The sequence below is a fragment of the Anas platyrhynchos genome, chromosome 4 (genome assembly GCF_047663525.1).
Source record: "Anas platyrhynchos isolate ZD024472 breed Pekin duck chromosome 4, IASCAAS_PekinDuck_T2T, whole genome shotgun sequence".
Taxonomy (NCBI): domain Eukaryota; kingdom Metazoa; phylum Chordata; class Aves; order Anseriformes; family Anatidae; genus Anas; species Anas platyrhynchos.
The window spans coordinates 29,958,048-29,979,534 of record NC_092590.1 but is presented as its reverse complement, the minus strand read 5'-3'; the positions used below and the strand labels follow the sequence as shown (position 1 = coordinate 29,979,534).

At 38.2% G+C, this 21,487-nt stretch overlaps 1 non-coding gene across 5 annotated transcripts in view; it reads right to left on the bottom strand.

The window, feature by feature from the left end:
- Positions 1-683: 683 nt before the first annotated feature.
- LOC101790593 (SPARC (osteonectin), cwcv and kazal like domains proteoglycan 3) overlaps positions 684-21,487 on the bottom strand; it is a 78,886-nt gene continuing 58,082 nt past the window's right edge. For 3 of the 5 annotated variants that reach the window (XR_003496917.3, XR_003496916.3, XR_003496919.3), the window contains 2 exons: positions 13,805-13,981; positions 684-2,819 (listed from right to left, as the gene is read on the bottom strand). This is a non-coding gene — a transcript (SPARC (osteonectin), cwcv and kazal like domains proteoglycan 3). The remainder of the gene's footprint in view (positions 2,820-13,804; positions 13,982-21,487) is intronic. The other 2 variants (XR_005265404.2, XR_005265407.2) reach the window with 1 other exon arrangement.

Below are 21,487 nucleotides of genomic sequence, written 5' to 3'. Positions count from 1 at the left end.
GACAGGAGCTTGCTGCTTGTGGAGCATTATGGTGGATTTATTTATTTATTTTTGGTAGGAACCTGCTGATGGTGAGTCTGTAATGCACATGGATTGATTTGTATTAGGATGGCTTATCTTCAGGATGCAGTACAGAAACCAGGAAAACATGACACTCGTATAGTGCAAATAAAAAGCTGATGCAATCTCCATAAATTCAAGAGAAGGTGACCACACTGATAGAAAAATCTGGTCTTGAACTATAACATATATTATACAGGGAGTTTTTCTCTAGCCAGAGCAGATGGAGCACAAGCGCCACTTTGTTCACTTCCCAAATTAATCACAAGATTTATTTCACTAGATGGTGGAATTATCAAACAAAATCATTTAATTCTTAGCAATTATATTAAGTTCAGGAGAAATCTAGAGTTTGTCTAGGCTAAATGAGGTGAAATGCAATGTTACAGTGAAAATGAAGTAAAAACTATATTTTCATGACCTCTGACAGTATGCTTTCTCGTTTGCTTTGACTGAACAAGAAGAAATCAAATGAGGCTCTTTTTTTTTTTTTTTTTTTTTTTTTTAAAAAGTTTGCTATTACACCTAAATTACATTTTCCTCCTTGAAGAGGGGGAGGTTTGGAAGTGGAAAGGAGAAGCAGAATATTCAGTTAAGGAACAGAGAAAAATGAGGGGCAGAAAAGACGTGTCCTGTTTGGGAGAAATGGGGTGAGTAGGTGTGGAGGGCAGGAGAAAAGAAGTGCAGAGCTGAGGAAGATTGGTGCTGTAGCATTACAGAAATCTTTGGGTGAGGAGTGCAGTTTTGGAACAGGGTGGCTGCAAGAATGTTAAAAGGCAAGTAATGTATTCAGAATGCTAGAGAAAAGTGACACTTACACAATCTGTTACAAGGATTTAGTGAATTGGCTACAGAAAAACTTACACTATGCATCCAACTTAGACAATTACTAAACTGTCTATAACAATATGCAAATTAATAAAATAAGTAAAAAGAGCTGAAAAGAACAAGAAAGCTAAAATTGGCTTCAAGTAATAGCTTCCACGATGCAAAATCCTTCAAGATACCAAACTCCATTAACTGTTCAGCTAAGTGATATCATAACAAAATGCTATGTCAGTATTCAAGTAGTTATTCATACCTTAGTGAACGGGCTAGAGAGTTTAACACAATGCCTAAAACGTGTTAAGAAGTTTGCCATTCCTTTTTAGATGAAACCACAGGAGAAGAAAGGGACAAATGCCTAGAACCTCATAAGAGGTAATGAAGTGACTATTAGATTGTGAAATTAAATACAACATTTTTACAAATCTTTTATTTGAGAGTGTCATACCAAATAACGAGCATCAGTGAAACAGACATCAGACCTGAAATTACAACAACTTATGCAGAGTGAGAAAGCAAAGTTGAAAATCCCTCTTAATATAAAAGTCAACAAAGCAACTGAAAAGTCTTTTCCTCTTTGCCTTTAATAGGCTGTAATCAGGGCAAATGCATGCTGTGTAGAGGAAGTACAAAATGTCTTATGGCACAATGTTTGAAAGATGTTTGGTTTTCATTCAGCAGGATACCCATTCACAAAAAGGCCATTTCCACTAAAAGGAGAGAGAGAATTTTGTTTCACAAACTGAGGCACAATTCTTCAAACATGGAAATGACTTTAACATCATTTACCTATTTTCTTCCTTCAAAATATAGGCTGAGTAACTGTTGTATAAACTAAATATGTAAATATGAAACAGTTCAAATGCTAATTCATACCGAGTCATATCAGCCTGAAATAATACAATTCTCCTACTGCTTCTTTCAGCAAGCAGAGAGAAAAAATAAAAACCATTCTTTTTTATCTCCATTAAAGGGTCTCTAGGGCAATAAAAATACTCAGGGGTGGAAGAATTGTTTGTTTGTTTTTAATAGTACTAAATACAGTAAACCAGCTTTACTCACAGATACAAAAAAAATCCTTAATAAAATGTTAGCACTTCCAGCTAGCTCTGAAGTGTCATTTCCATAATCAGCCAAAATATTCCATGCAATACAGTATCCAGTAGGAACTATTCATGCAATCGGAGAAATCTCCAATTGCAAGATGGATGAGCCTAATAGTGAGATTTGTAAGATAAATTTAATAAGGGAATAATTTGGAAGTTTGTCCAAAGACTATTGAAACTTACTGAAAAAGATACTGGACTTCTATTGAGTGAAAGGAGATACCACAAGTGTATAAATTCAGACATGAAAACAGAAGATGCACAGACTGTATACCAACAGCAACACAATTGAAGACTGTATGTCAGTAACTATAGGTAGGTTCTTGCCTCTCAAAATGTCAGTTATATATGTATTACATTCTCTATCATGGCCATGTGAAGAGTGTGGTTTTTTTTAAATGTCTTCAGCTGTATAGAATATAAAAGCACTGTAAAATGTACTACTTTTAATCACGATTCCAGATTTTACATATAAATAATTCCTATGTGGCATTAACCACAGAGCCCCCAAACCAAACTTCAAATGGTGAAAAAGAGATTGTGTTTAAATGCCCATAAAGGATTGTGAACAAACACAGTTTATAAACATTGATCTGGTGAACTTTGTGACACCTTGATCAAATATATACAAAATTCAGGTTTGTACAATTCAAGTATTTCTCTCTAGTCTACCTCTAAAAGAAGTAAGACTAGGTACAAACTGGTTTGGGAAAAATATGAGCCTACAGGATTCTCCACCTGTTCTCAGAGCTGAGCTTCAGTGGAATCACTTTTGAAGATAAGAAGTGTGGTTCTTACTGCTCATTTCCAGCTGAGCCAAGACAGTACCTGCAGCAACATCAGGAGACAGTTGTTTTCAAAATATTTCCAGGTCATGTTTGAAATTAAAAAAAAAAAAAAAAAAAAAAAAAAAAAAAAAAAAAGCAAAAATTCTCCTAGCTCTTCTTTTGTAGACAACTATCGGTATTTCTGATTTCTAAATAAGAAATAGAATAGTAATAAGCCTGGTCCAAAACCTGCCAAAATCAGTGAAGCTGTTGAGACTAAGGTAGTCTGATTTGCCCTGCAACAGAGATGTAGGATACTGACAATTGTGTCTGTGTCTCCAGACACAGGAAAAAAAAATCTCTCTCTATCATGGAACCAGCTTCTTATCCCTACAACAGAAAAATATTGCATATTTTACTTCTGACAAAATAGCATCTACTCAACGGATTGTGATTAGGCCCTGAGGCATCACTTCTGTTAATAGCAGGTACATGAAGACATAACAGACTTGGATTACTTTTGAGTATATAGGTTTGAAATTAAAACAAATTCTTTATGTGATTGTTTTCCCATCTAATCCTAGCTACAGAAGGTTTAAGCAGAAAAATTATGAAAGCAGCAATTCAGGCTACTTGATATATTAATAGCTGATCTATTAAATCCTAGTCAATGCACTTTCATCATTAAACCACAAAGGTTTATCCCTGAAATTGCTGCAGAGAAATCATTCAGAGAGCTATCTGATGTAATACAGTGAGTTAAAATTATATTCTTAAGCACCGATATGATTTGGGAAGCTTACCAGAGACCTATATAAGTAATCTGAAATGCAGGGCATGACAAGGAAAAACTACAGAGTGCAGTCACAGAATAAAAACTCGATCATCAGTATCAGTGAGTCCCTGTCAGTCATGCTTGTCTCTGATTCCAGCAGGAGAGAGAATATTTACTCAGATTCTCGTATTTATGTGCCAGTCGTGCTTGTTTTTATACCCACCTGACAATCTGCACAGAATGACTGGCACAGGCAAGTGCTGAGGAGTGTCAGGGCTGAGATGAGATGACGACTGACTGTATTACCATTTTAAATGGTCTGTCTGCTGAGTGCTGTGATTTCTTTCCTCCCTTACCTGTCACGCTTCATTACCCAGCTCCCACCGCAGCCCCGTGCTGCTGAAAGCGGTGCTCAGCCCGTCGCTTTGCATGACAGCTGCACCTCCCTCCTCTTACAACAGCAGGCTCCTTCCTTCCTTCCCTCTGCATGCGCTAAACTGAGGGCACACGTGCCTGTGTGCGTGCAAAGGTGTGTACAGGTACTGCCATACATCGCACCACCAAATGTGCCTGGGCTGTGGGAGGCTGCTTGCTGTTTTCAGCCTGTTAAACCAGACAGCACCTAGTGCTTGGAGAGCAGCTCCTGGGCAAGCGCACCAGAGAGAAGCACGCTGTTTCTCGCTGTGCCTTCAAAGATGTTTCTGAGGAAAGAGAGCTGGGTTGCACCACATCCAGCCCAGCAGTCGCATCGGGATTTAGACAGCAAGCGTGCCATACCCAAACACTGCCTGCAGCAAGAGCAAAGACGTTCTCTCTCATTGCATTTATAATTTATATAATGACAGAAAAATTAAACAGCACTGTAAAACAGGTAATAGAAAACCTGATAGCTCAGCTGCATGGGGAATTGATTTGTTTGTTTGTTTTCAGTTTAACATTCAGTAGTGGGAATAGCTTCTCCAAAGGACAAGCAATTCTCTGAGACACGTAACGCCAAGGCCTGGTTGTGGAGGGTGCCATTCAGACAAGCTGCAATGTTTCATTTCTAGATGAACATTTACAAATTCTTCACCTAATGCCTTGCCTAAAATAAGAGCAAATATTTAGTTTTCCAGGTCTTGTGTACCATAATCTTATTCTTTTATTAACACTTGGTGAGTTCAAGCCAGCTGGCCATTTGGGAAAGGGTGGGCAGGCCAAGTGAGGCACTGATTTCTGAGTCACCCTCTCTCCCCTAATGCAATGCCAAAAATTAGGAATAAAATCAGAAGAGCATGTAACTTTATGACTGAAATAACAGCACATTTTGGAGAGAATATTAATAATTGTCTGAAATTATATAGCTTGTTTTACCCAACAGCAGGGAATAGATGTTTTCTTACATTCCTTTAAAAAAAAAAAAAAAAAGAAAAAGAAAAAAAAACACCTTTTTTCCCCCAGACAGCATGTAAACACTACAAGTGTCAATTAGTAGCAGTTGGAAGAGGTAACTGCAGTCCTGTAGCAGGAACTGTTTCCACCTCTGTGAAAATCCTTATGTGACAATTTTTTAAAGGGTGCCTAAATATATTTTAGCCGCTGTCAGTAACACCTCCTTCCAAGCTTCAAATGTTTGAATTTGTTCTAATTCGGTTAATAAACCCTTACCCCAGTGCAGTGACACCACTGAGCATCAAGAAATACATCTGAGGAAAATGAGGATATAGAAATTTTAGAACATTTTAAAACATCTGGTAAAAATTAACAGTTAATCTACAACTGTGCACTCCCTTCCCTGGACTTTGTTTATGGAAGTTTTACAGTGTTACGAGGTTGATTCAATAAAGGAGCTACCTTAAAGAGCTTATATTCCCTTCTCCATTTGCCTGCCTTTGACTCAGTTCCCTGGGTACCCACATGAGAATAAGACTTTTAAGAAAATGTCAATATACAAATGTCATTTGTTTATATTTATTAATTCAGCTCTTCTGACTGATAAACAGCATCGCAAAAAGTGGGGATTCCTAAACCTATGAGAAATCTCTACTTTCTCTGTTTTGTCAGCTTTGTAACCGCTTCACACTAATAATCAGTAGAAAAAACGTGAAGCATCCTTTTGAATAAGGACTAAACCTTAACCTATACTTTCTTAAAAATGAGTTTAAAAGTACCTGGAACATTGCTTATATATCAAACGTATGGACAGAGGATGGTACACAATGCACTATGAAAAATCATAGAAAAAACACGTACGCTTTCTGATTACTCAACCTGACCCTACACAGACTCCTTTCCATGATTATGGTCTTCATTAATTCCTTTGCTGCAGCTGTACATATTTATGCACCAACACAGTTTTCCAGAGGGAGCTGATTTAAACAGGAGGAAAAGTGGAATATAATGGAAAGATACAGGTACTTCATTCAGGCTCATAGAGTTAATATGAAATTCAGAGATGCTGCTTGATACAGTGCCACGAATATCTGCTATAATGGCTCTGCATAATGATGGTCCCTTCGATAAATATGAGATGCACTGTAACATTTATACCATAAAGAAAGTTTTAGCCTTTGCCTTTCTATAGTTTATGAGTACCATCCTTTAAGATCAAATAACAGTTACTGACTCTGAGTGGATTAAGGCTTAAGCTTTTTTCAATATGAATGATAAAAGCCTCATTTTTTTCTTCTACAGTGAAATGTTAAAATTCTGGTAAAAGCATAAATTATATTAAAATAGAACATTCTGTGAATAACTTAACAGCATCACAAAAAGGCAAGAAAATAATGCATTCATTCTCTCATTCACTTATAAAATCTATAAACTATAGACCTCTTCAGGGAGCGCTAGATATCATTTACAGTATGAAAAGGAACGGCTTTCAGATAAGGAAGTTAATCAGCAGGTGTTTTGTGATCTGTTAACTACTGATAATAATTATTGAATGTTCTTTAGGTCCAGAAATCAATAACCCACATCCACTCTCCCTCTGTGACCTCACCAGACATTGTAGGACATATCAGGGCTCTCTTAAATTAGAATTCGTGTCTTTGTAAAAAGTGACACTACAAAGATCTGTTCAATAAGAAAGGTTCAAAGTTAAATTTTACTACCAAATTTGAACCAAATGTGAATTATGATATATTTTTGAAACCCTACAGCAAAACGAAACCACCTCCACAAGCCTCCAGCCCCTGCATCTGTTGAGACAAATGGATATTCTTAGCCCTAAGAGCAGAATGTGAGTCTTACTGCTCAGCTTTCAGGCACTAACACACCTGCCTCCTCATGCATCTGCGCTGGGGCTGGGGATCCCACAGCCAGCAGGATCTTGTGGTGGGGTGACCACAAAGACCCTCGAGTCCTCGGCACCAGGTTTCACAAAACACACAGCTGCCCCTCACCTGGGCACCCCACAGTTTCAAGGTCTCCAGCTCTGGAAGATATTGCTGACAGGCCAGACGGTGAAAGCAGGACACCAGAGTTTCTACAGTCTCCTCTCCAGTCACATCTAAACGGTTTCAAAGCTTTCAATCACATTTTCTAGCATCTCTGCCATAGGACATGCATGAAAGAAGCCCTTGCACTCTACCACCTGGATATTGAACCAGTAACTCAGGCTATGGGCTCGTGTACCTCATTCTGAGTGATCTCACTCATTTTTATTCCCCAAATGACTCACTTTTCACACTAATGTACTGCCCTGTCACTTCAGTCACTTGAAATTATTGATTATCCTTACAACTGGAATTATAAATACAGTCATTCACCCTAAAGGACTAAAATTCATCGCATTTTAAGCAAGAATGAGATCCATTCTCCTCATTTTGAGTCTCTTTCACACATTATGTTCGACATTGGGCCTTGGCAGGATGAGATATGTCTGTTATGCTGGAGATGCTGTCTTTCAGATAATGAGACATAAGGCCAAAACTGTCACTTACGTCATTCAAATACCTCATAGCATTTCTTTAGATGCTATTCCAGGACATAACAAGATCTAATACAGAATGATGCCATGCAGAGAGAAAGAAAACAAACAAACAGTGTTTAAAATGTAAAATTATTCGTCCTAGCCTGCAATAGTGGAAAACAACAAAGATCATATAAACACTAACTTGAATATCTCCAAGAAAAGACAAGGCTCTGAAACAAAAAGTGAAGAAAGGAGTTTTGATTTTCAGACGCTTTCACAGTAAAAACACTGGATGGATTTTTGGGCAAATTTTTATCAGACATAAATTCATTTCTCAAAGGCAAAGCCATCTCTCAAGGGTTAGCCAAATGCATCCCTAAGTAGGGTCTGATTTAAAAGTAACCAGAGACCCAGAATGAGTACTTGTGATACACTGACAAAGCGGTTAAGGTAACTTGTCAAGATTCCCCAGCAGATGAAGTATTAATCTATAGGATTAATAGATCACAGAAGTAACAGATCACAAATCAGAGAAATGCCAACCAAAAGGCACAGCCACTAAGACAAAGATAACTGCACAGCATTTTTGTCCCTAACAGATGTGGCATCTACTTTAGGAGCTTTATTATTTATTATATTTAGGGACAGCTTTGCCTACAGCAGCCAGAAGGCTGTTAGCAACCAACAGAACTCAAATTAGGTGTTCCAGCTGCACAATCTTTCTCAACGCTACCTAGTCTCCCATCACAGTTTTCCCAGTGTGACTGTCCTTGGGTACAGGAGCTATCTAGAAGGAAAAAGTCTCTCTTCTCCACTTAAAAAGGCCCTGTGGCAGTATGACTCTGGACTGTCATTCCAAAGAGCAGCAATGGCAGTGGAATACAAACAAAAATAAATATTAAAAACAACACAATTTCCACAAAAGGATAGTTAGCTGTATGCTATCTAAAAAGACATTTAGAAAATCTTACTGCCTTTGCTTTAAAAACCACTCATGCTCCAGCTCTCTGTAGCTTTATGTTTGTTAATAACTGCAGGTTATGGTGATGCATTAATCTTGTCTGTACTATTTGCTCACATTGCCTCCTAATAGAAGCAATCCTCTCCTTGAGTCAAAAAAGTATACTAAGCACTTCATTCTGTGACAGTACAAAGTCTTAACAACAGTTAATCACACAAACAAGTCAAGCATTGCATGCCTGAATTAATACAGGATGATGAACATGAATATTTCTAAATATTCTTTCAGATGCACCGACAGTCTGGCAGGTTTCACTGAATAACATGTGATGCTACTAGAAATGCCTTCTTGACAAGACGATAAAACGACACAATCGTGTAACTACACATTGCAGTGACTACCACATAAAATCACCAGTTGCTGTAAACCAGCAAGATTTCACAGAGTTCCTACAGGGTTACATCACCATAGAGCAGCTGAAGTACCCGACCAACAATTTTCTTTGTTACATTTATGATAGCAAACACCAATAGAAATTTTCCCAGCGATAAACTGTTCAAGCTAAGAGAAGCAAGTACGAAGTCTTTAACTGCAAGACTGCAAGATCTGAACCTCTGCTGATTTAACACAGAAAAGACACATGCTGTAGCATTCTCTCCATTTTCTAGAATGTCCACATCGGGAAATTGGAATTCACACAATGCTTGCTGTGCTCCTACAACAGGCATGGAGCTAACAGAAAACAGATGAGCTTCTTTAGAAAGAAACCTAGATGAAAATTCTAAGATATACTTGAGATAGCCTAGAACATTTTCCCCGAGTAGAAAAATATTATTATTCCTAACAGGTAGCATTACTCTGTGAAACCTCGCTGTCCCTTCCTGCATCCGAACATTCAGTGCAGTTCTCGCAACTGCTATTCCTAGTGACAGTGCAGTTCTCGCAACTGGGAGAACTGCACTGTCACTAGGAATAGCAGTAATACCCTATAAAATCCTTCTCTGACAGAAAGCCCCAACTGAAGAAATGGGTTTCCTGTCTGCTTGTCTGGCTAGCATAAGCTCAAAGCAACTAGGTAGTAAGGTCAAGCATGCTGTTGACAACCCTACCTACATGGAAAGTACAGACAGACATGCACAATCTAAAGTCTTCAGCAAGGCTTTTGAAAACATGTACTCCCAAAACAATTGCAGAAAGCCTGCGGACTTCATATATTTGCTTTATATTTCATATATTATATTTGCTTTATATTTCATATATTTGCTTTAGATTTCCAGATATTTCTCAGAGCATTAACAGAGGCTCCAGCCAGCAAGGTTTGTTTTCCAATCAACAGAGAATTTATTTTCTTATTCCACACCAAGACAGTTCCTTAGTTACCTCAAATTCTTATAACACATTTAAAGTCAGGCATACATCACAATCTGGATATGTGGAGTGCACCACAGATCTGTCATAACCACAACAGATCCAAAACATCTTTGAATTTGCTCTATTATTTTTACCTAGATGTCCTTCGTGGCAGCCAAATAGCCATCTGGTTTAGTAGGTTGTTTCTTATTTTGTAATTCACACAGCTAAGCAATCAATATCTGAGAGTGTGCCCTTTTAATCTGCCTATTAATTCTAGACATTTTTCCAGCAAGGAATCCTTGACCACCAAAAAGGCCAAGGCACTTGAGAGGCTGGCTGATAGGAGTGCTGGAGACACCCGCAGATACTGCTGGGGGAATGAATCTTTCCACAGCCTTCCCTGAAGATGTGCTGTGGCTGGTGTACGTGGAACTGCAGATCAACCTGTGGCACTGATGCTTGCTGAGAGGCTTAGCTATTCCAGCTCTGAGATACAAACACTCCGATGATCTGGGAAATGAGATGATGACTGAGCATAAAATTAGCATCACAGTGACAATGGAATGCTTCAAAAATGTTTCAGAAGTCACTGAAGTTGCTAATTTGTGCTAACATATCTCCATTTGTTATTCTACCAGGAAAAAAAAAAAATTAGCATTTGCAAATTCATATTTGTTTCAGAAAAGAGGGGTATGAGCTCTAACCTTAGTATTTGTGTTGTAGCTGATAGATCCCAGTAAAACTGTACAATTGATAATGTTGTAATTTCGTTGTTTCTCATGAAAGCATACAGCACACCACTATCTTTGCAGGCAGTTCTTTATTTCTTGCCTTCTTACTCACTCTTTATCATCACTGCTACATATTTCTGAAAACTGGTACAACAGTGTCCAATTAACATGCATGGTTTTCTAGTAAAGAGGAGCAACTGTACCGAGTTTAATAGAAAACAGAAAGTTCAACACAAAGCTGTTCTACACTGTTAGTTAATAACAAGGTTCAGGCACAACTTCTTTGTGCATCAGTCTTCATCCTTTAGCAGTCCCAACAAAGTCACTAGGGCTACATATGAAAGTGAGACGCTATCAATCCAAGGAAAGATGTGAGAAAAGGAACACATTTCCAAAGCTTATTCCATCACCAATCTCAATGGAAATAACTGTCAAATTTGACTATACTGGGGGAGCCATTTTTAACATGGGAGCAGGCGGCACATGACAGATGGCAAGGTGTAAGAGCATCTTTCAGTGAGAGACAGTGTCTGAGTAAGGACAGATTCTGCAACTGAATGTGCTGTGAGGAACAGCCGGCTTGAGCAGTCAGCATGAGGGAAGGGCTCTGTGTTTTGCCTGCTAAGAGTCTAATTGCCTTTTCTTTTCTTCCACCTTTATTTTTTAATATATCTCAGCCAAATAAAGATCCAAAGTACATAGAGGGCGAGAAGGAACATTCTGACTACCTGATCCACCATGGAGGATTCTGGATATGTAAATTATTTAACTGCTACTGAAAAACAATTATGCTTCCCAGGGTAAACAGGCCAGTTCTTTATGTGACATAAAGTACTTAACAGCATCAATGAAGCTGTATTGATTTAACATAAATGCACATATGGATTTTTTCTACTTGGGACTCGATGACTTATTTTTGATTTCTTATCAGTTAAAAGCACAAAGCCCCAGATGACAGGGAAACATTACAACTGCAATATTCGCAACCAATTAATTAATCCTCTAAATTTCAATGTGTAAAAGGGTCCATTTTTTGTTTATAATTTGTTAGCTATATGAATAGCAACTGGCCTCCAGTAGTGACCTCTAGGAGACACATTCCTATTCAGAGAATGACCAGAAAGGTTACAGCCTCTGCATTATATTGAGGTTTTGTTTTATTAGATGGCCATCATCTTCCAAAGTTGGCAGATTTTGCCTATTACACTTGTATCTATCTACCCTGAAACAATCTTCTCCCCATACTACACAGACACCAAACCTTCATAAAAGCAATTTGTGATGGATTTACAGAAATATATAATCATTGTCCTCACAACCCACATCAAGGTATGCCAGAACTTGCTACCTGTGAATAAATCAGGACTCAGCTGAAACCCCCAGCACCACAAAATTTATTTCCAGTGGAAAGATGGATGTTAAGCATAACTCATGATGTATAAATCTGTGCATCATTACAACATTTAACTTGTTCCTTCAAAGTATCATCCGTGAGAGTGCTCAATAGCAAGGTGAAGGACCATCTGCAGACTTAAATCCTTTGAGAAACCACACATGTACGGTTAGAACTGAAACTATTCATGAGAGTGACAACAGTTTTGTCTTGTTCCTTTTTCCACATCCTCTGTGATTTGTATCTAAAATAGACCTACTTTTAAATAAAATCTGAGCACTCAGTTTAACTGCACATAGTCTTCCTATCTTTGGTTTGTGTTCTGTGACTAAATGTTGCTGTCACTCTAGCAAATAATGTCTCTTCTAATGACAGGATTTCTCCCCCCAGTCCTGATTTGTCAGAATTCCCAGTAATTTCAGGGGAATTTTGACTGAACAAAGACTACAGGCCATGTTGAAATTTGTAGAAATTTGGCCACTTTCCATTTCTTGCAGTATTTACAAAGCATTTTGTTAAACAGTATGTTTTCTGATTCTTAATTAAATGATTTGATATGTTGTTTGGTTTTAAACACTCAGCCTGAATGAATACATATAAATATTTTGTGTATGTGACATGCAAGTATTCCTTATGTGAAATTCAGACAACAAATTACAGATCTCTTGAAAAATACACTTTTCATGTACTTCTTCCTCTCAAAATGTTATGCATTGAAAAAGAACAGATTACATCACACTGTGTGGATTGCTAGTAAGAGAAAATACAACAGAGAAACATAATTGATTATTCCTATTTTGTTTTATACTATTTATAACAGTTGTCCATACACACATACTCAGAATTGCCAATGCTATTTCACAAGAACTTGGTCAAACACCAGTGTCAGAATAGTCCAGTTGGTGCATATCACTACAGGCCTACATTTTTTCATGTCACTACGTTTTTCTCTGCTCTTACTCTTATTTTGTTGACAAGAATCTAAGTAATATTCATGTAGGATGTCAGAGCAGCTCCAAGTTTTCACAGTTCCTCTCTTTTTGCATCATTCAAATGGATTTTCTTCCATGCTTCTCCCTGTTAACTGCTCTTTAGCTATGTCATTAAGAGTACATCAGACTGCTTTAATTTGCTACTACTATCTTTCATAAGATGCCTATGGGGTCCTGTAAGCTATGTCTTCCAGAGAGTGTCTCTGGCCAACACAGCAGCCTGAGGATCTGATAGCTGCAATACGGCATTACATTAGGTGATATACAAAAAGTATTAGGATATAGATTGACACTGGATGTTACAGAAATGTTGGGGTTAACTTGAAGGTGCAATGCAGAGGTTAGAAGTCTCTGTTTAAAACACATCAAAATTCACATTATATAGGTTTTCACTGTTAAGAGAGCAAAGGTTTTTATTCTTAGAACTGCTCAACAGAACTTACAGTTGGAGTTTACCCTTAAAGTATGAATAATTTTAGAGAGATAAGGAATCAAAACTGTGTTGCTATCAGATATGGCACAGAAGAGAAATGAACAGAAGATATCATCAATCAAAGGTAAAACACTTGTCGTATAAATGCATAGATTCTCAATTAGTGAGTCAGTTAGTGGCATCCAAGAAAAAAAGCCTGAAAGTTACTCTTCCTCATCAGCAATTAAACTATTCTGGCAATCTCATTTGACATAAGGACTAAATATCTGTTCATTTTACTTAATCAAAAGGAAAAAAAAAGTCTTCTTTGATTTTGTCCTGATAAACATTATTTCCTGATCATAGTCCTCAAATCTGCAGTGACTCCAGCTACAGCTGAGCACTTAATAGGGTTTTAAAAAGTAAGACTCCTATCATTAAACCTATCTAGCAGTTCTCTGCACTGTACAGCTCCCATATCAGTACATTCCCCACATCTGTTCCTTCCCATTTTCTCCATTATAGCTACTTTACCTTCTTAATCTCAGTTGTAACTGGACTCTTCATCTCCTCTCTCCTTCCAAGGCGAGGTAGGGAGAAGTTGTCATGGATTTGTCACCCACCTACCCTCTTTTTAGTCCTCCTTGGAAAAGGAAAGGAACTGAGCAGAGGAGGTGCTCTTCACCTCAAATGGAGAGACAGGCAGAAGGACTGGAGGAAAATAGAAGGAAAAAGAGTTACCTCAGTTGTTCCACTCCTTGCTTCCTAAGGACAGGACATAGAGAAAGAAAAATTTTGCCTCCTACAGCAGCAGTTATGAGCTACTCAAAGGGTGTGTCAGATGGGACAATCAGCCTTTCAGGAAGGGTTTTCATCCTGGAAGCACGCATTACTTTGCCCACCTACATGCTTTTAATATGTATTATTTTTCATCCTGAAACCCGGCATGTACCTGAGCACTGGTAATGCCTTTCAGAGTCATTTTTTTTCCCCCCTGCAAAGGAGAAGATAAAGAAGGGGAAAAAATAAAAAATGAAAAGCAAAGACACCAGCTGCAGCTTAGCAAACTGCTGAAGTTATTTAAGTCATTAGGCGTGAATAGAGAAGAAATATCTCAAGTCAATACTCATTAGTACCAGTAAATATGTTATTCAGTATTATTTTCCAAGTAAACTGAAGTGAAATCTGCATAATAAAAGGCTAATTGACAGAGGAGCAAATGTACAAAGTAAGTAAGCTCAGAGAAGAGCTTGCTGAAGAGGCTAAATGCCATTGATGTGGCTGTTCAGAGCAGGCATCTGCTACCGAGTGTTTCACGTTTGTTCCAAGGACCTGCTTTTGTTCTGTCATGCTCCCAAAGCTCAATCTGAAGTCAGGAGGCACTGAGGGCAGGCCAAATGCACAGAAGCTATCACATGCAGCATGCTCGCTGCCAGCTGTCTCCTGAGGAAAGTCACACAGGGCCCGCAGAGGAGACCAGGCAGCCACACAGGACAAGGTGCCATGCCCTGTGCTGAGCTGGCCTCTCTGCCATGCAGTGGGGGGTGCTGTGCTGAAGGGCATCCAAAGGCAATGGCAGGCACAGGTGGCTCAGCTGAACCACCTTTCTGCACCTTTCTGCGCCCTGCCTAGGTGTTTTCACATTCCTCAAACTGGAGGAGTCCTGTCCAGTGTCCTGGCGTGTCGAAGGGACACAGGTGTGTGGTGTGTGGAGGGGCTTCTTAAAAAAATAAAAATAAAAAATACAAATGCAAGTAAAAATACAAATACAAGTAAAACAAATCTGAGGCATATGATGACCTCCAGAGGTCCCTTCCAACCTTAACCATTCTGTGATATACACAGGTTGAGTCTATGCATTAAGGGTACAGGGAATTTGTGTTTTCTGGAAGATAAGAGACAGTTCTCTCTTGCTCAAGGGACAGGCCCCACTGGCCCTTCCCTTAAGGCAGAGTTGTCTTGCAGAGTGGAGAGCTTTCATGGTGAAAGACAAGCTTAGAGGGCGTGCAAAGGATCCTCCTGAAACCAGGGTGCTAAATCCTACTTAAAGCGCAGACAGCAAGAGCAGAGAGACAGTGCTGAAGATGATCTGAGTCCTCAGATTAGAGAAGTGAAGAGTCAACTGTGCTTGCACCTGCCCTACAGGAGTGCCACAGGAGCCACAGTTTTGGTCCCAGTTCCTTGGACTCTGGGGTCTCAAACAGTCTGAAGATGCTGAATGGATCTGTCAGGAGCTGCTATCTGTTAGCCCTGTGCTAAGTTACAGAAAAATATCTACTAAATCATAGACTATTTCTTTATCAAAAGACAGCAAAATTCTTCTGAATATCAAAAGAATTCATTATAACATGTCACTTACTATATATATATATATTTTTTTTACCTTAAAGGACATGAAAATAGAAACAAAATGCTAATTTCATGTACTTCACAATGCTTTATAATTCAAAAAGGAATTGCAAATGTGATGTAATTTAATATCATTGTCACAAATTGCACTGTAAATGCTTTAAAATTAAATAATCACTGCTAAATGTTATATGATTACATACATTTCTCATATACCCAATTTATACCATATTTCTTAAGCATCTATCCTATTATACTAACTTAGGAATATATATTTAAACTCAAATATCTAACTATTCACTTTGATTTACCTTCTGGTTTAAAATTAAGTCAAGTAAAAATAAATATTAGGCATTGGAATAACAATTGCAAAGGGCACAAGTGACTCTGAAGCCAATGTGATATTTTCAGAGCTTAAATCCAAAACGTCAAACACACAAACTGAAATATCTTTGTAAAATGGTCATGAAGATAAGGTAAAAAATATTCCCTTTGCAAACTTATTGGAAATCTACATTAGAATGGGAGAGTACCAATACATTTAATAAAATTCAAATTTTGCTGAGTACAAAGCAGATGTAATCACAAAACAGACCTTGCAAACTCAGAAGGAATGTAGACAATCACAGCAAGAGGGATCATGGCCATTACACACACTGCTGTATAAACCATGGCACAATCCATCCTGCCTATATCAGGTGAGCTGTTGAAAATACAGACTCTTATTTTATAAGTACTGTATTGCATTTTACTAGCTGTACCGTGTAGTTCATTTTGTACATTATATGCAACCGAATGAAAATTAATCTGTTTTTCTGTGTTTATGAATCAGATTGACATTTCTGTCAACACCCACTAAAAGTCATGCAAAACATCTCACAAATTTTTGTCTTTCATTCAAAACTCATCTTCACTGGAAGATATGTGTAAAAATAAAAGGAGAAAGACGGAAGAAAAAAGATAATCCCGATACAGTGATATAGTGCCTTGCTACCAACATGCACATCATTCAAAATGGACTTTTCTGCCCGATTCTATGCAGTGCTGTGAGATGAAAAGACAAGCTGTAAATGCAATGCCTGTACACAGCACGTATGTCTATTCATCCTGCCAGCAGGCAGTGTGTCAGGAGGGACTGGGGCAGTGAGGCCCTCTTTTGCTCATGCAGAACCTGTCTCATGAAGGAGCAAACTTTAAATATGTGTTCAACAGTAAATACATGTACATGTATGTTTAAGAACATACTGAATTATGATTATCTCCATAGTTTAGCAGCATCTATAAGTCAAACTACTAGAAGTTTAGCATATACAAATGGCTCATTTGAAAAGTTTGGCTTTAAATTGGAGTTTTTCTTGGTTTGGTTGGATACTCCATGCAGACAAGAGAAGCCATATACACCAGTACAATACTTAAGCAAATGCATAACTTTTAAAATTTGAATAGTACTGTTGGGACGCCTCACTGATTGAACTTAGCAGACTGATACGTCTTTATTTTGGATCCTGATCTTTCACCAGCCTTAGGCTGATGTCAAGAATGCTGAAGTAAATTCAGCACTTTTATGTTTCATGAGAATCTTTTATTTCACATTCCTTGTAAAAAGATAGATGATGCAGAGAATACTGTTTAGAGCATCTAACTTATAGATATATTTACTAAGGCAGCAAAAATAAGTTTAATAATGTTCTGGTTTTACAACTTTCATCAGAACATTATTAAATAACAAAATATAATGCTGAAGAGTCTGGCAGAATCAAAAAGAAACATCAAGAACAGGTGAATTAATTACCTCCCCATGTATGTATATACATGTAAATACATGCATATTCTTTACACTATTCACAAGATTAATAAGAAATATAAGAAATACAGTGCACGTGAATTGTAGAATGTGTATGTAATAACAGCACTGTCAAAGGGAAAGAACTGATTACATTTGTAGAAACTGAAATCCAAGGACAAATTTTTTGTAACATCACAAAGATATGAGCATCCTGAGGTCTTCTCTGGCTTGCATATAAAATATCAAATATCAAAAATAATACTCTTACTGTACTAAATACAGCACTTAAGATCCAGAAAAGTTGGAGCAATTTAAATACATATGCTATTAAAGTTAATCCTTCAAAAAAAGAAGGCATTAATAACTCTTTAAATGATCATATAGGTTAAATGCTAACCATAATCATTACACAGGTCTAAACCATTTTTTAGACCAGTTTTCCAAGTTATCCTGACACCCTTCCTTCCACCACGTACATCCCTACTTTGCCATGTCATTGATTATTGATTGCTGGCTGTGCTAGCTCACCCTGCTACCCCTCTTCCAAGGAGTAGTGGCGTTTAACCCTTCTGACCTAATCACTCCCTGTTATATCACTAAATTACATGTTTATTTTGTTACAAATCTACCTTCCAATTTTTGTTTTGATTCCACAGCAAAAGTTCAAGGACAAGTCTCCTTACAGCTTAATAGAAATGCTATAGCACAATCTAGGGACAAAGGAACAGACATTACCAAACAGATGCCACGTTGCTGCAAGCAATGACATCTCTGCATCAGACCCTGTCCTGAGTGTCGGTGACTCACTGTCCATGGTCAGGAAGAGGCCAGGGGAGAAAGGCAGAGCACAACAGGACTCTGCTCCTTCTGCTTTGTTTCCCAGCCTGGGCTGGAGGGAGAGAAGAGTCTGGGCCTGCCTGGCTCCTGTCCTGAAGGATATCCCCAGACCAGTAAGCCTGCACATGCTGTAGCTACTGCCTGCTCTCAGCACTGCTTTTGCTGATGCCCCACATGAAGAAGCTTTTCTTGTTCATAGCCATGTGCCAGCAGTTTTGTTGACCAGTCTCACTCAGCAACCTAGCTGTGCCTGTGACTTTTCTGAGCCGTTTATGTTGGGTGATCCACCAGATACCCTTTTCCCTACCAGCAAGCACAACTAAAGAAAAAAAAAAAAAAAGCCCACAGAGCCTTGTTAGAACTCTGATGATACCCATCTCTTCACCTTTACCAACAATAGCTAGCTTCTGCTGCATGTATCTTGAGTTTCAACTTACTCACTGAATGGCTTTATGAAAGGCATGTAAAAACACAAGTATGAAACAGGAGAAATTTCATAAGGAGGGTTTCAAATGTAATCCTTTCTCCTTACCAAGGACTTTCAGAAAAATCTAACAGTTGTTCATCATATAACCAATTATTTTATAAAGAACTAATACAGCAAACAGAGCAAGCTTATCATGGTCACAATGGTTCTGGCTCAAGCTGAGACACTACTGCATTTTGCATGAGCCATAATGCACAATAAAACTTCTCCAGTAAGCCCTACCAGGAACTGCACAATCTGTCTTCATAGTCAAAAGGAAATACACTGCTGTTTGCAAGGTCATGACTGGATAAATAATGACAGACAGTGCAAAACATAGTACTGGAAGAAATTATTTTCATTCACAGCCCACCTGATGAAGACTACAGAAAATTAAGGTAAGTTTCTTAGCTTTCTTCACAGTATCACTATGTGCTATCAGCCTTGAAAAGAACCTTTAACCAAGTAATGTACCTCAGTGTATCATGAGATGAAGACTAGGCAGCTCTGAAAAACAGAATTATAAATACAGTTCAAAAAAGGCAAGGTTTAGGGAAAGTTAGCAACCCCACATATACCACAGTAACTGTTTTCATTCATAAGCTTAATGGCAATACTCTGCATAGTAATTGAAAACCTGGGTTTCAAAAGCAGGCATGTGTCCGGACTAAGGCAGATTTCTTGGACAGAAGTTCTCAAATGCATAGGCTACATTTTGAGTTTTCATAGAATTTCTAATGATTACCTCCTGTACTTTAATGTAGCGTTTAGAGTCATAGTCTACAAATGAAATGAAAATACTACCCTTGCTCCAAACATGACAGTCAACAGACATTTCTTGAAATGCCTGACCTAGTTGCAGAAGGGTTGCTGTTTCCTGCACCACACATATATGGCATTTTGTTATTTCAATTGCTCCTTCAGTATAAAAGATTTCTTACCAAATTTCTCTAAAAAGGCAGCACTTTCTAACAGGTAATTTTGATGTCAAGTGTTGGTTCTTGGAGTAGAAGTATGACTATCACCACATCTCAAGAGTTATTTGACACCTCCTGAGTGAAATTTTTAATAGGACATTAATACTAGCCTGATATTGCAGAGTAGACTTGTGTAGACTTGTATAAAAAACAGAAAGTCCAGAGTTGGGCCAACCTTGTGGAACACCAGCTGGTACCCAGACTTGCACAGCTCTGAAATAAACAATACCTCAACCTAGTTTGTGCATTTGGCTTGTCACTCACCAGTTAACAAATCCAAATGTTTTATTGGACAACAGAAGCACAACATACATAACTCAAGCTCCTTTCTAATTGATTAAGCACACCCCAAATTGTGCAAGAATGAGAGCCTGTTCATTCTGGCCTGCAAAGATGAAGTGCAAAACCAGAACTGCAAGTTTTCAGCTTAATCTGCTGACATCTGATGGGCTCTCCCCCTATGAGAATCAGGCTTTGCAGATGAGAAAAGCTGGGAGGAGGGAAATCCACATATGCCTCCTCCTCCCTTGAATTCTCTGAATGCAGGAGCAGTGCTGGATCAGCTGCAAGCAGATGCAGGCAAAGATAAGAAAGTCTTCAACAGTACCTGCAGCACGTTCTGTCCGCAGCATAAAACCTGCCTTTGGGGTGGTGGGGCGGGATTTTGAAAGACTGTAGAAACCTTGTACGAGTTTAGATTTCAGGAAAGCACTTGAGCATATACTAACTGTCACTGAATTCAGCACAATCTTTTGCCGAGCCTTTCAAAGATTTGGGGAGGCTCCAGAACGTGCTCAAAATTAAGTACGCAGCTTAAATACATCAATGCAACAAGGCCTTAATTTTTGTGAAAAGCTACCTACACTCCAGAAATACCAACAATCCCTAAAACATTTACTCTGAATATTAAAAGGTTTCATAGTACCAGATTAAAAAATAAATACGCATGAATTATTTATTTCTGATTTTAAAGTATTCATAAACTACTGTAGCCACCCACCTAAGCAATAAGAATTCTCTATGTAAATAATTTAAATTTTAGAAATGGTTATAAGATGTGTGATGACTTGTTTGTGTGAGATCTGATGAGGGATCATTGTTAAGAGGGCATAACTGACAGCCATTACCTACACAGGGAAAACAGCTATTTGACCAGTTTCACATACTCACAGTCTGGAAGAAGTTCAGATGTTATGTCCCCATACTCAGGTGTCATTTATCCCCATCTGCATACATGTAAAAGCACACATATATATCTACAAATAAACACATCACTCTGTATAACTGTGCAGGCAGGCCAGTTTGCCTATTAGCACATTTTGACATGATGGATACTCTGAATCACTGGTAATATTGTCCTCCTTGATACAAGATTCACTTGGATATTGAATCTCTTGCCTGTTATTTTCTTTAATTTCTAAAACATATCTGTTGAGAATCCCTTCAGGATATACTTTTGAACTTCCTCTGTAAATGTGGAAAGAACTTCAAAGTTCTGTTAGTAATTTATGTATAGCATGATGGACTGGGGTCAGTTCACAACTGAATTCCCAAGGCAAGAAGATTAGATGATGGAAAAGACAATTTAATATAAAATGCCTCCTTGCTCAAAAGTTCACACAGAGGCAGGTCCTGCATGCCTTGTTCACGCAGGCAGTCCTCTTTGAAATCAGAGCCCTTATTGCCTTGTGGTTTTTATAGTCATTCACACCAAAGTGGATAAATGTTAAAGATGCCAGACCTCTAACCTAGCAGCAATTTATCACAGTGCACTCGCTGAACCTCTGATCAGACATGGTTCA